Source organism: Lissotriton helveticus, chromosome 3_1 (assembly GCF_964261635.1).
Source record: "Lissotriton helveticus chromosome 3_1, aLisHel1.1, whole genome shotgun sequence".
Taxonomy (NCBI): domain Eukaryota; kingdom Metazoa; phylum Chordata; class Amphibia; order Caudata; family Salamandridae; genus Lissotriton; species Lissotriton helveticus.
The window spans coordinates 325,736,771-325,750,962 of record NC_136061.1 but is presented as its reverse complement, the minus strand read 5'-3'; the positions used below and the strand labels follow the sequence as shown (position 1 = coordinate 325,750,962).

Below are 14,192 nucleotides of genomic sequence, written 5' to 3'. Positions count from 1 at the left end.
AGACCACTGCCGGGTTCTGGGACCTTTATCCCCCTTGTGGGCTCTCTGTACCGGCTCTCCATCGTGATTCTGTGACTTCCACTTAAGACCATTGCCGGTTCCGGGACCTTTGTGCCTCCTAGTTCTGCTGGTCCTTGGACTTACTACCAGTCCTTCATTTTGCCTGAGTTTGAGTCCCATTACATTCGCATTTCACTTGTCATAGTTTTCTCCAGGTTATTGTTGAAAACCCCTTTCCAAATTTCCAGCTGCGTTTCTTTTTGTGAGGTGTATATTCTTTTAATCCTTCTGAATGGTGGCATCACTTTTATGACTTTCAGTCCTATTTTTTCTTGTTTATATAGCTCTACACTTACTTAAGGGCAACTTAAGCTGGAATTAGATACATTCTGTTGTGATGCCGAGTTAACCACACTGATCATAAAAATGTTGCTGTAAAAGATTTTGCTGTAATGCTAATATTACTGTTTCTGCACTCCTCTTTGATGCCTCATGATTGTATGCACTTCAGCCTGTTCACACATAGGTATTTAAATATTGCTTTCACCTCACTGGTACTTTCATATCAGTCTTTGAGAAGAAAAGAATTCTAATTAATTACCTTAAAAATCCACAAGATGGCAGTATTGTACAATATTTAACCCTCTAACAGTCTTTGAAATGTAGCGAAAATTCAATAAGGCTCGTTTTTGGCATTAAGTTAACTTGCGATATCCTAGGCAAAACAACATTGACACTAAGCACTCTGTTTGCCCTCACTTCCCAATCGACACATACACATGTAATTCCATCGGAGCACAGGAGTACTGAAGAAAGCACAGGAACGGCAGTCACACAGCAATTACTCACGGATTATGTTTGCCTCTTATAAATGCTTTTGAGAGCCGCTGGCTTTATCCCCTTATCATTCAGAAATTTCGCTGCATGGAGTTGAGTTCCGGTAGCCTTTAACTGACAGATTTCTTCTGTCTTGAATTAATTACCGCGTTACCTTGGAAACAAATAACAAAATGGCCTCTCACGTTGCGTGCCATTGCGGAGTGACGCGCTATGAGTCCTTCTAGGGTCACAGGTCCGAAGGGGGATGATGCAAAGACGCTGGATACTGCAATGATGACTCTGCTTCTCCACCAGAAACCACGGAGGTTCTACGACGTCATCATTGCAGGAGTGGCAGCACCTCAAGCGGATCACTTTGCTAGGACTATGTGGAGATGTCCAATGGCCCCGGACAGCAAGTTTCTTTGAGCTCCAGGTATTTTCCTTTTCATCCGTGATATAGTTGGGAGGCGAGAGGCAGTCTCTTCTGTTACCAATACTTGTACTTGGATTTGATCTCGCCCGTTTTCCAGATGAAGTAAGCTTACAATACTGACATCAAATGAGGAATTATTCTGGCAGATTTAAAAGAGTTAACTGTTTCTTTCCTTATAGGAGAATTTCTTTGAAATTACCGTTTCTTTACCTCAATATTCTTGCTGCAGTAGCACCATTTCTTGTTTGGATTTCTCCGTTACTTGCAGTTACATTCTCCTTATTATTTATGCGTTTCACAGAATTAGTGACCGATTTCTCTTACGCTTGTTTGGTTGATATTTTCTTTCAAGTTTGTGGCTAATTTCTTCAATCTTTCTTGCGTTACGTAGGCATTAAGTTGCTTTTCTTCTTTTTACAGGCCGCAGTTAAGTGGTTTCTTGATTGTGAGGTCTTGCTTGTGCTGCGCTGTTCTTCTTGGTCTGCTCCTCTGGTCTGGTCAGCACAGACTGTCAACAAAATTTTGTAAGTAGATTAGGTAGGCAGCAGGACACATCTTCAAGTTATTAAGATAGACTTATTAAGATACACAGCAGAGCCGTAAACCTCACAGCTGACCAGACCATCAACTGCCATGGCTGGAATATTCACATACTAAATAGAACACTCTTAGTTACTATGGGAGATTGATAAAATAGGAACACTAAGAAAGGACTACCGATACCAAGTAGTCATATTGAAGTAAGTATAAATATACAACATCAGCCACTCAAAACATCAAGTGGGTTCAGTTTTTATATCTAATGTGCAGGAATCCTTGACTTTGCCCTTGATTGGGGGCAGTTGTTCTTTATGCGTTCTCTCACCATGATTGTGGCATACATAGTACAGGAACTTTTTCATGTCATCATTCTGGTGGCTATTGAGTGATTTGAATTTTGGATTTTGGATCGGGCTGTGGTCGGCCTGTTAGCTGAAAGAGCAGTGAAGGGTTTCTTTTTCAGGAGGATGCAGGCTTTTGCCATTGCTGTTTAGCTGCCTGCTTTTTAAACAATGATTTCAGTCATTTACATTTGTCTTTGAAGCATTCCAACGCGAGACAATAAAAAAACGCAAGTGGCTTCGGCATGATGGTAGGTAAATTTGTCATGGGAACTTTGATGCCCGACTGCTCAAAATGGCAGATTCGAAATGACACATCACAGCCAGTTTACCATGTGCATTATTGTAAGGAAGTGTTGCGGTTCTATGTGCCCCCTGCTCCTTTCCTGTTACAATTCCCCCCCCCACCCACAGCCACCTCTTTTTATGCCCTTTCTGTGTTTCATTGTTGTTTTGCACACCATGACACCTCAGTTTGGACCCGTCCATATCCAAATCAGTATTCACCCTCCTCCAATGGGAACATCCCAGTCTGAACTGCAATACCATTCCTGAACTTGGAAACAAGTGACCTAGAACCGTTCTGCCCAAGTTGGGGGTGGGGGTGTTCATCATCCAGGTACTTAGTGTTATTGTATTCTGGTCCTGGCTTTCTTGTACGGCGGTTCAGGCTGGACTGTTCCCATTGAAGCAGGGTCAAGACTGATTTGTATATGGCTAGGTCCAAACTGAGAAGGCATGGCTTGTAAAATAAGAATGGACTGGGATGCTGCGCCGAATAATTACCAGTGGCTGAGATTTATTGAAGCTATCCATCCTTCACTTTTTTTGTATACTTCTTTATTACTTTCTTAAGGCATATAGGAAATGTTGAAGCTCTAACATTTCAAACTGAGTGGTAATCAGTCTGTGTCAGGACGAAGGAAAGAAGCATCCCCTAGTCAAACTGCCAGTCACACAGTCAAAGCAGGTGCGTTAAACTAAACTCCGTTTTAAGACCTGCACATGCATGAGGAGTAGATTGGAAGCATACTTGCGGCCCCCTGTACCAGATATTACTCAATGTCGCTGATGATCAAAGTCATATTACAGGCTGAATACCCTATACCAGTAACTGCCATGTGCTGTCTAAGAGAACCCTTACATGAGCTGGGCGACAACCTCGCCCACCTCTTCCATGACAAGACTGCAACCATACACAGAAACATAGAAACCCAACCCACACCTACAGATTTCCTCAACAGAAACACCACCACCATAACCCACACGAACTACACTGACTACCTGGAACATCCTCTCCACCCAGGACACAACCTCCACCATGAAATCCACCCACTTCGGAGCTCTCACAGACCCATGCCCTCACCACATCTTCAAACTTGGAAATCAAAGGACCTGTCAGTAAATCACCACTCTACTCAACAACTCTATTACAACTGCAATAACTCAAACACTACCACCCAATCTCCCTGCTTCCATTCCCACCAAAGTGTATGGAATAAATCGTCATCAATCAACTCATTACACATCTGGAGCAGAACCAGTTACTCAACGCTTCCCAAAAGGGCTTCCGCAGCAATCACAGCACCAAAACCCCACTGACTGCAGCCAAAGAAGACATCCGAACCCTCCTTGACCGAGGAGAAACAGCAGCTTTGATCCTCCACAAACTCTCTGCAGCCTTCAACACTGTATCCCACCACACACTGATCATAAGACTACACATCGGCATCCAAGGGGACGAGCTCAGATGGATCACCTCCTTCCTTACAGGAAGAACCCAGAGGATCCCCCTCTCACCTCTGAACCCAAGTAGATCACCTGCAGTGTTCCCCCCCGGGCTCATCCCTCAGCACCACGCTCTTCATTACATATAAGACCGCGCTGACCAACATCAACAAATTCCACTGTTTCAACATAATTTCCTACACAGACAACACCCAAAGTATCCTCTCACTCACTGATGACACCACCACCACCACCACCACCTTCTTCCACAGATGCATGACAAACACAGCTGGCAGAATGAAGAAACGCCGCTGACAGAATGAAGAACTGCCTGCAGCTGAACACAGACAAGACGGAAGTACTGATCTTTGGCAACAGCAGCAACACATGAAACGACTCCTAACTCCAACCATGCAAGAAACCTCTGAATCATCATTGACAACAAGGTCACCATGAAATCACATATCAACGAAGTCTTCTCTGCCTGCTTCCTCACTCTGTGCATGCTAGGCAAGATTTAAAAGTCGATACCCCTACACATGACTCACACTGTGACACACTACGTAAAAAAAGCTGCACATCTTCTATAAAGACTTCAGATCATACAGAACGCCGTAGCCAGACTCATCCTCGGTCTTCCCTGATTAACCCACCTCAGGAAACTCAACTGGCTCCCTTTACAGAAGAGATGACAATTCAAGCTGCTGACCCACGCACACAATGCACTACATAACCAAGGACCTGCCTACATTAATGACCGCCTGAACTTCCACCAACCATCACAAAGACTACGCCTCTGCCTCTCTTTCACTTGACTATACTTACCTCGTCTACCGTAGCAGAAGTGGAAGACGCTCGTCCTCCCCGATCACAGCAAAAACCTGGAATTGCCTTCCCACGCACCTCCAGACCTCACCACACTTCCGGCATTCTGAATGACCAACCCTGCCTGCAAGCGCCAAGATATTCAATCGGGTGATTTACCATGCTTTATACATCCTGATTGAATGAAGGGAACTGCCATTCTCTATGCAGCGCCCGCCAGCCCCCTCTTCCTGCCACCCGCCCCGGCCTTAACTGTAAATAAAAAAGAAGTCATTAACAGTGCGAACGTCCACCCAGCACTCACTACGACCACCCGTGTCCTACTTCGTGCTGCATCCAAATCCCTCCTCCCATCCCCGCCTTCAGACGGCAGAAACCTAACCCAAGAGAGACAGGCTGTTACCCAAGACCGTGACTAACAGACCGACAGCGAACACACTCGTAATCAAGGCACTAAACCGGGAGGTACTGAATTGTTGAAGGACAGCTCTGAGAGGATACACGTGCTACTCAATAGCCAATCAGCAATTCTGAATTCTGTGTAGCGCACTGAGATTGACTGAAGTATACCCAATGGTCCAATCCAAGGTTGTTTTACAAATTAGCTGTTCCTCGCACGGTTCACTGAATATGTCCATCTGTATGATTGGTTATTATGCAACCCGGATGTGTTAAATCGTGAAAGATCGACATCAACAGAGTAGGAACTATCAGGCTGAGTTCAACAACGAGCCATGTGAGTATCTAACATGTGGTCTCTTTCCAAATAAGTTATACGCATCTAATGCAGATATATTATAATACATCGCTCGATGCTCTGATGAGGCGTTGAAGCACTTTAACAGTGACATGGTTGCAAGTCAGTGTGGCCATTTTTGTGTGAAGAAATATGCATGCACGTGTTGTGGTGTTTCTGATAGTTTTCGGACCAAGTATTTGTAGGGTGTATCCGAAAATACAGATCGATTTAGTTAGCCGAGACAACTAGTCAAGTTCAATATATAGGAAACAAATTTAGCGTCTTCCTCTTTAACATTTGTATGTCGATGGATTGCCAGACCGATGCAGTGGTAGCCAGTTCTTTACTTGAAATGAAGTTCATAAACAGTTCTTTCACCAAACCATAACCTGAAAACTGCAAGCAACGATACGTTAAGTTTACAGAGAACCATTTTTCTGTGCCATTAGAAATAGCCTGAAAAGGACATTTTTGAGAAAAATTCTTGTATTTTTAAACAGCTGGCACATTTACTACAGACTGTCCATTTTCATTCTACACACACGCGCCCAAAGTAGATTGTTTGGGTTACTTTTATGTATCAGCGAACGAAGGTTACATTTTCACTTTTCATTTGGAAAGATTATGCAGAAATATTATTTCCAGTAGATATCCTATTTGTTTTGTCTTATCCTGAAAGTCTTGGCAGCGATGGAAAAGTAAGAAAACAGTAATAATGGATGAAGTGCTAAAAAAAGCTCCACTAGGGACAAGCATCCCCGGACCTCGCCACCCCGCTCCTGCCTCCCAGCTGCTCCTCCCTCGCTCCGCCCCCTCGACGCTCCACTTATGACAGAGTGGCAAACGTACAGCGTCCACGCGCAGCGGGCGCGCCCTATGCACGCCGAAGGCAAGCCCGTCTGCGCCCGTCCGCACCTGGACCGCGCCCAGCGCTAGACCCACTGGCTCCCGCAGAGGCCATCCCTCCCGCAAAACATACGACGCCGCAACCCTCACTGCACTCAACACCGTCCGACTCCCCGATTGCCACCGAGCCGCCCCAGGACGCACCCATGGACCCTTCACCTGCCAAGCCTGCAAGTTCTGCTGCATCAGGGCCCACACTACAACCGCACACGCCAAACAGAACTCCAACAACAACCACCTGAAGTGCATCCTGCTCAACACCCGTTTGGTCCACAGACACGCCATTGAACTATGGAACCTACTCGACACCATAACTCCGGACGTCGCCTTTCTCACGGAAACCTGGATGAACGCCTCATCAGCGCCCGACATCGCCAAATCCATCCCGGACGGATACAAGATCATCCGAAGGGACCGCTTCAACCAAACAGGAGGAGGCATCGCAATCGTCCACAAGAACCCCATCCGCATCTCGACCAGTTCCGACGACACCCTCACAGCCACCGAACACCTTCACTTCCAGATACACACCGACCCCAAGACCCCGCACACAATTCAGCGAAGACATTACTGACTTTGTCAGCCCACACGCCCTCCCCCTCCGTTGACTACATTCTCCTAGGGGACCTCAACTTCCACCTGGAGAATTACAATGACAACAACACCACCACCCTGCTGGACTACCTCGCCAATCTCGGACTCAAACAACTGGTGAACACCCCCACCCACTACGCCGGACACACGCTCGACCCAATCTTCTCCTCCAGCAAGCACATCTCCTTCAGCCACTCCACCGGACGCCACTGGACAGACCACAGCTGCGTCCACTTCAGCTTCAGAAAGAACACAACTCACCACTTCCCGCAACAGGTCCCCCGCAGAAGCTGGAACAAAATTACCGCCGACCAGCTCACCACTTCACTGAATCAAAACGCTCCCGCCAGATCAACGTACCCAAATGAAGCAGCCATCAATCTCGCACAGTGGATCACCCACTGTGCTGACGACCTAGCACCCATGAAAAACAATCCCAACAAGCCAGGAACCAAAAAAGCCTCCTGGTTCAACGACGACCTCAAGAACTCCAAAAAGAACTGCCGCACCCTCGAGAAAGCCTGGCGAAGAAACCCAACCACAGACAACATGACTGCCCTCAAGAACGCCACCCGCAAACACCACCAGCTGATCCGCACCACCAAGAAGTCAGCATTTAAGGATCGACTAGACAACAACGCCCACAACAGCAAGGAACTCTTCATCATCAAAGAGCTCACCAATCCCAGCGCCGGCAACAACGACATCACTCCCTCTCAAGACCTCTGCGACTCTCTCGCCTCGTTCTTTCACAGCAAGATCGCAGACATACACAACCGCTTCGGTGACCAGACCACTGCCCCTACCACTGAACCGAAACCCCCCACCGCCACCCTCCGCGCCTGGACCCCGATCAGCACCGAAGACACCTTCCGCATGACGAACTCCGGATGACCTACCGACCCATGCCCCCATCACAGCTTCAACAAGGCCGACTCCGCCATCGCACCCCAACTCCGGGACATCATCAACTGCTCCTTCAACACCGCTACCTTCCCGGAGAGCTGGAAGCATGCCGAACTCAGCGCCCTTCTGAAGAAACCCTCAGCAGACCCCACCGAACTTAAGAACTACCGCCCCATCTCGCTCCTCCCATTCCCTGCCAAAGTCCTAGAGAAGACCGTCAACAAGCAGCTCACCGCCTTCCTTGAGTCTAACGGTTCCCTCAACCCTTCTCAGTCCGGCTTCCGAGCCAACCACAGCACCGAGATCGCCCTCATCGCAGCCACAGACGACATCCGTACCCTACTCGACAACGGGGAAACAGCGGCCTCATCCTCCTGGACCTCTCCGCAGCGTTCGACACGGTTTGCCACCGCACCCTAGTACAACGCCTCAGAAACATCGGGATACAAGATAAGGCATTGGATTGGATCATCTCGTTCCTCGCCGGAAGAACCCAGAGAGTCGCCTCCCCCCTTTCAGATCAGAGGCCATCGAAGTCATCTGCGGCGTACCACAAGGATCATCACTCAGCCCCACCCTCTTCAATGTCTACATGAGCCCCCTCGCATCCATCGCACACCAACACAACCTAAACATCATCTCCTACGCGGACGACACTCAGCTAATCCTCTCCCTCACCAAAGACCCAACCACCGCCAGAATCAACCTACACGAAGGAATGAAAGAAGTAGCCGAGTGGATGAACAGCCGCCTAAAACTGAACTCAGACAAGACAGAAGTCCTCATCCAAGGATCATCCCCCTCTGCCTGGGACGACTCCTGGTGGCCCCAGGCCCATGGCAGCTCTCCCAAACCAACGGACCATGCTCGCAACCTGGGCTTCATCCTAGACTCCTCCCTCTCGATGACCAGACAAGTCAACGTCGTCTAATCATCATGTTTGAACATCCAACGCATGCTCCGAAAGATCTTCAGATGGATCCCCATCGAAACAAGGAAGACGGTCACCCAAGCACTTGTCACCAGCCGACTGGACTACGGTAGCACCCTCTACACCGGAACCACAGCCAAACTGCAGAAAAGACTTCACCGCATCCAGAACGCCTCCGCTCGACTCATCCTGGACATACCTCGACAAAGCCACATATCCGAACACCTAAGAGACCTTCACTGGCTCCCCGTCAGCAAGAGAATCACGTTCCGTCTCCTCACCCACGCACACAAGGCCCTCCACGACCTAGGACCCAAATACCTCCACAATCGCCTAACCTTTTACACTCCCATCCGCCAACTGCGATCATCCAATCAAGCCCTCGCCACGATTCCACGCATCCGAAGAGCCACCATAGGAGGAAGATCCTTCTCCTACCTGGCGGCGAAGACCTGGAACTTCCTCCCCACCCACCTCCGTCTTACCGAGGACCACCTCTCCTTTAGAAAACAACTCAAAACCTGGCTGTTCGATCAATAGCGAACCCCTCCCCCTTAAGCGCCTTGAGACCCTATGGGTGAGTAGTGCGCTATACACATTTCTGATTGGATTGGATTGAATTGGAGCAACGCCAATAAGTACCCAGCGTTCAGGGTTCAGTCAGAGAAAGAGAGCAGAGTGTGAGAGGCTAGGAATGTTTATGTATGTGTGCTGACAGTCACTTAAGCAGGATGTTAGAGCCGGTTCTAGGATTTTTGGGGCCGACGGAAGGGAAATGTGGAGGCTCCTCTAATTTATACAAGTGACACCTTCAGGGCTCTGGAAGTGCTTTGTGCAGACTACTCTTGGGCCACAGCTCATCTCTCTACCACCTACAAGCACCCCTTTCACATCGCTTATTTGGCTGAATGTGAGAGATTAGCTTGGGGTCTGAGAGCTAAAACGGTGCAGACTGTTAAGGGCTGACAATGGGTGTCCCGCAGTGTCTCTCATTGGGCATCCAGGCAGGAGGCCTAATTGCAGAACACACCTGCAAAATGCGTCTCCTTGCAACTGACACAAGATGGAAGTGTCCCCCTCCCCTAGGCCTCCCCACACCATCCCTGAGTGGCCCAGGGAGGGGGGGGCTCTTTTAAGCCCAATTGCAAACAGACACCTTTCTTCAATGGGATGGGCAGGGGCACAAGAGATTTGGTGGTGTGTTGCACTGGTCCGGGCTCCATTCTAGTGGGCTGAGAGCAAGGCCCAGGGCCGCTGCCCTTACTGCCCATGCCATAGCACCAGCCCTGGCTAGTGCAAAGAGTTTATCACTGTGTGCATGCCATAAATGAGAAATGCAACAAAAATCCACTTAACTGAACTTTGCATCGGTTGTAGTGAACATCCCAGTAATTGCGGAGAACGAAGGGTTTTAAAAGAATGCTTTATTCTCCGTTTTAAGACCTCTAATTTAGTATCATCAGCTAAAAAATGTGTCGCTATTCGGCGCGTCCTCTCTCTTCCTCTTACTGAACAGGATTGCAATGTGGGAAATTGGAAAATATTTAATTTTTTTATTTAGTTGAGGCTTGAAAAATATCCACAAGCTGCCTACACTGGGCAGCAGAAGCCCATGCAGCAGCATTATCATCTGAGCTCCCACCCCTTCTTGGCTGCTGTGTATTCAGTGGTGTGCCCTTTCAGATCACTATCAAATGATCATACCTTCCAATTAGGTGTGGTAGCAGACAAAACAAAGCAGTCTCCTAGAATTTACATCAAACTCCAGGAATGGGGGTAATATGACTACACGAGGCCAGCGTCTCAGCACCTGGTTTTTGAAACTGCCCTTGTGGTAGCGGTTTCCATTAACCATATTGGGTTACAGCACTTAGCAACACTTTCCAGCATTTTTATCTTTAACCAGAAGGCTCTTTCCTTGAAAATCAAAAGTTTGAATTACGTGCAGAAAAAAAAAATTAGCTAGCATTTGCGCCAAGAATTTTCAATTATGTTAAGGACACGAAGGCGAGGATTATGCTTATTTCTATTTTATTGCCACTCACAGCAGCCAATCAAAACGTTTTTGTATGCAATAAAAACTAAATTTCTCATGATGCTTTATCCATCACTTCCTGTATGACCCTATAAGAGCCACCATGCCCATTAGCTGAGCCTCTTTCTTTGCTCGAACTGTGTAGTCCAATAACATTAATTCAAGTCCTATCAAACAGCCTCCAACATGTAGAAAAACAGAAACAACTGGAACGTAGCTGCCTTCTGAACCAGAAGTACCTCTATTCCATCTTCTTTTCAGAACCTGAAAGTAATGAACCACAGGAAACCCGTAATTTCTGCTAAAACAGAACATAAATATATACGGGTGGGCAAACATTACAAACATTGTAATATAACCAAATGGGATAATCCCCGCCTCCGTGTCCTTAATAGAATTGAAAATTCTTGGTGCGAATGCTAGCTAATTTTTAATTCTATTGCAGGACTGGAGTCTTCTGATTGTGCCAGTTTAACGCTTACCAAACACAACTGAAGTTTTATCACCCACCGGTTTATAATAAAACTGTTTAAATGTAAACTCGGAAGACCAATCAGCAGATCTCATAATGTCTTTCACAGTAGAACCCAAAATAAAAGCTCTAGATGCCAAGGCACCACGAACAGAATGTGCCCCAAACATCGAGTATCAAAACCAGCCTTTAGCATAACTGACATCAATAACCTGCTCATAGTAGCCACAGGCACGCTTTTATAAAGGTTCCTGTAATGCCATCAACAATTGTCGAACATCAGGGTGTAAAAGCAGTACATTCCTCGAAAACCTTAAGGCATCGAACCACACAACATTTTGCATTAGCTGGAAAGCATAATATGTAACATTTCTTGACAAAGTTTTAGTCCTGGCATTAATGTTAAAGGAAAACTCCTTCCGGAGTAAATACTGTACCTGTAATGTCCAGGGCTTTCACGTCGGAGGAACGCCGACGGGCAGATAGGTATAGTAACATAGCTAGTTTGAACGATAATGATCCCTTGTCAACCTGTTATTAGTTCGCCATTTATGAAATAAGGAAAGAACTAGAGAACATATCCCACAGAGAGGAGTATTTTGGATTGGGAAAATTCGCTACCCTAATAAATTGCAATAACTAACAGTTTACCGGGTGCATGCCCACCGGTTTGCCCTCTATCTGAGAATGACCTGCAGAAAAGGTCTAACGGAGGTTGTGAACCGAACTGTACTCCAATCCTTCTGACGCTTTCCCGATAAGACATTCACAATGTGGGGTAAGTCAGCCCCCACGAAACCCACGTGCCGTCCTACGCCCCAACAAACCCAGCCTTTCCAGGATGAAGAGTATCTTTTCCGTGTGGAAGGCCCCAGGTTTGTTTAATGAACGCCGCAGCATGTCTGAAAAGCCGGGCAATTCCCCCTTTTGCCGGAAACCTTCATGCCATAAGTACCACTGCCCCGATATAGTTATTGGGCGTTTCTGCGTATCGGCCCTGGAGTATCTTGGAGGGGCACGGAATCACTCTGGCAGGTCACAGCTAGTCTAAAGGATTACTGGAAACCAAGATGTCGACTTCCATAAGGGTGTTACTAAGATCACCTTTGCTAATTGATGTGAGACTTGCGTCGCCACTCCGGGAATTAGAATGAACGGAGGGAATCGTTGTTCAGTCCCACTGACCAGTGGTGAGCCAGAGCGTCCAACGTTTTTGCTAACGGATCTGGTTTCCAGCTGAAAACATCTGCAGCTGACGAGGCATTATGGGCGCAAAAAGGTATGTCAGACAAGGACCCCAAGTTGCTTGCAACCATTGAAATATTTGCAGTTGAAGCTGGCCAGAACTGTAATCTTGGAGATGCCTGGAGTACCAGTCCGCTACTGTGTACCATTGTCCTGGAATGTATTCCGCAATGGCCGAAATCTGATGACTCCGGCAGTATGCCACAAGTCCTTCGCTATTTCTACTAGTTAAGGCGACCTTTGTGAGGAAAAAAGGGGAGTCTGGATCGCAAATGACCCCGCCAACTGCTCCAGGCAATTGATATGGAGATCTAACTCCGGCAAAGACCACTATCTTGCTGTGGTGAGATCTCCGCAGTGTGCTCGACTGCTGGCGACTGACTCTATAACGATATCTGGCTTGGAGCCGAAATGGTTTTGCTGTTCCACGCCTTAACCTGTTCTAACCACAATTGCATCTTTTCTCTTGCTTCCTGAGAGAAGGTACCAGATCTGTATAAGACAGGCCCTTTTTGAAAATGTCTCTGAGAGGCCCGATAATGAAAGATTGAATGGATGATGCTAATAACCCTACTACTCTGGTAATCGCCAGAAGGAAACTGTCTGCATGGAAAGCACCGGTATGAGCTCCTTTCTGAGATCCCTCAATTCGGAGCGTGGTAGACTTAGCCGAGCTGTCTAGGAAAGTATAACAAATCTCAGAAGGTCCACCGCCTGCGACGGACAATGAAACAAGATAATCCCGGTAAGTTCTAACCCAAGAAACACAGAGGGTACCGAACATTTTTTATATCCGTGATAGGCCATTACATATTGTATCCCTTAAGGGAACCGGATTTTGTAGAAGAGACATGTCGTCTGTAAAGTTGCGTGGCTAAGGCCTGTGTCTGTGCGAATATGCATACAGCACCGATATATACGATCCTATGGATGCCCCGTTCCCTTAAGGGAGCAATCACCCATTGCATTAGCTTGGTGAAGCACCAGGGAGCTGAGGAGAGCCCTAAAGGGAGGGCAAATAGTCCAACCATCAGTCCCGCCTTTGGAACTGCAAGAAAAACGATGTGAGGCGGGGGGGGGGGAATAAGAATCGTTAGGTGAGCGTCTTGTAAGGCTAAGAGAGGGATGCCCTTCATCTTGAAACGCTTGTATGTCAGGAATTGGTTGAATACCTTGGAAGGGATTTGCTAACTCTAGTTGGAATCCCTGAACGGACTGTAAAATTATGCATTACAAAAAGACCATTCATAATTCCAGATTGGGCTTTGACCAAAAGGTAAATGTGCCCACATCTTGTTTTTAGGCATCGTTTAATGATTCTGTCTCCAAGAGATTACCCGCCTCTAATAAGAGATTGCATCTCTCGGTCAAGGTGGCGCAGTTGGTGTTCCCCAATAGGCATATCGCTGCTTGCGTCCAGCCCGTTAAAACATCTGGATCCACAGGTCTGGCTGATTCCTGGCAACCAAAGCCATCTTCAAGGAGTTCGGCTAAGGGACCTGCTACGTCTAAGAGTGTGTCCTGGCATCCCCGCCAGGCCCGATCAAGCCCTTTCTTGAGACTTTTCACAACTTCTAAGAAAAATTAGGAGACTGGCGTCAATGTCGCGTCTCCGCCACCTTATTCTGGAATATCCGGCCGGGGCACTCTAATCGCAGTGTATTGCGCACGTCAT

At 47.4% G+C, this 14,192-nt stretch overlaps 1 protein-coding gene across 6 annotated transcripts in view; it reads left to right on the top strand.

The window, feature by feature from the left end:
• NLE1 (notchless homolog 1) overlaps positions 1-14,192 on the top strand; it is a 249,687-nt gene that overhangs the window by 15,361 nt on the left and 220,134 nt on the right. Inside the window, exon 1 of one of the 6 annotated variants that reach the window (XM_078679917.1) lies at positions 1,043-1,255. The exons of the other annotated variants lie outside the window; for them this stretch is intronic. The gene's annotated coding sequence lies outside the window, so the exon portion shown is untranslated. Of the gene's footprint in view, positions 1-1,042; positions 1,256-14,192 lie in introns of those variants that run through there. 6 annotated transcript variants of the gene reach the window in all.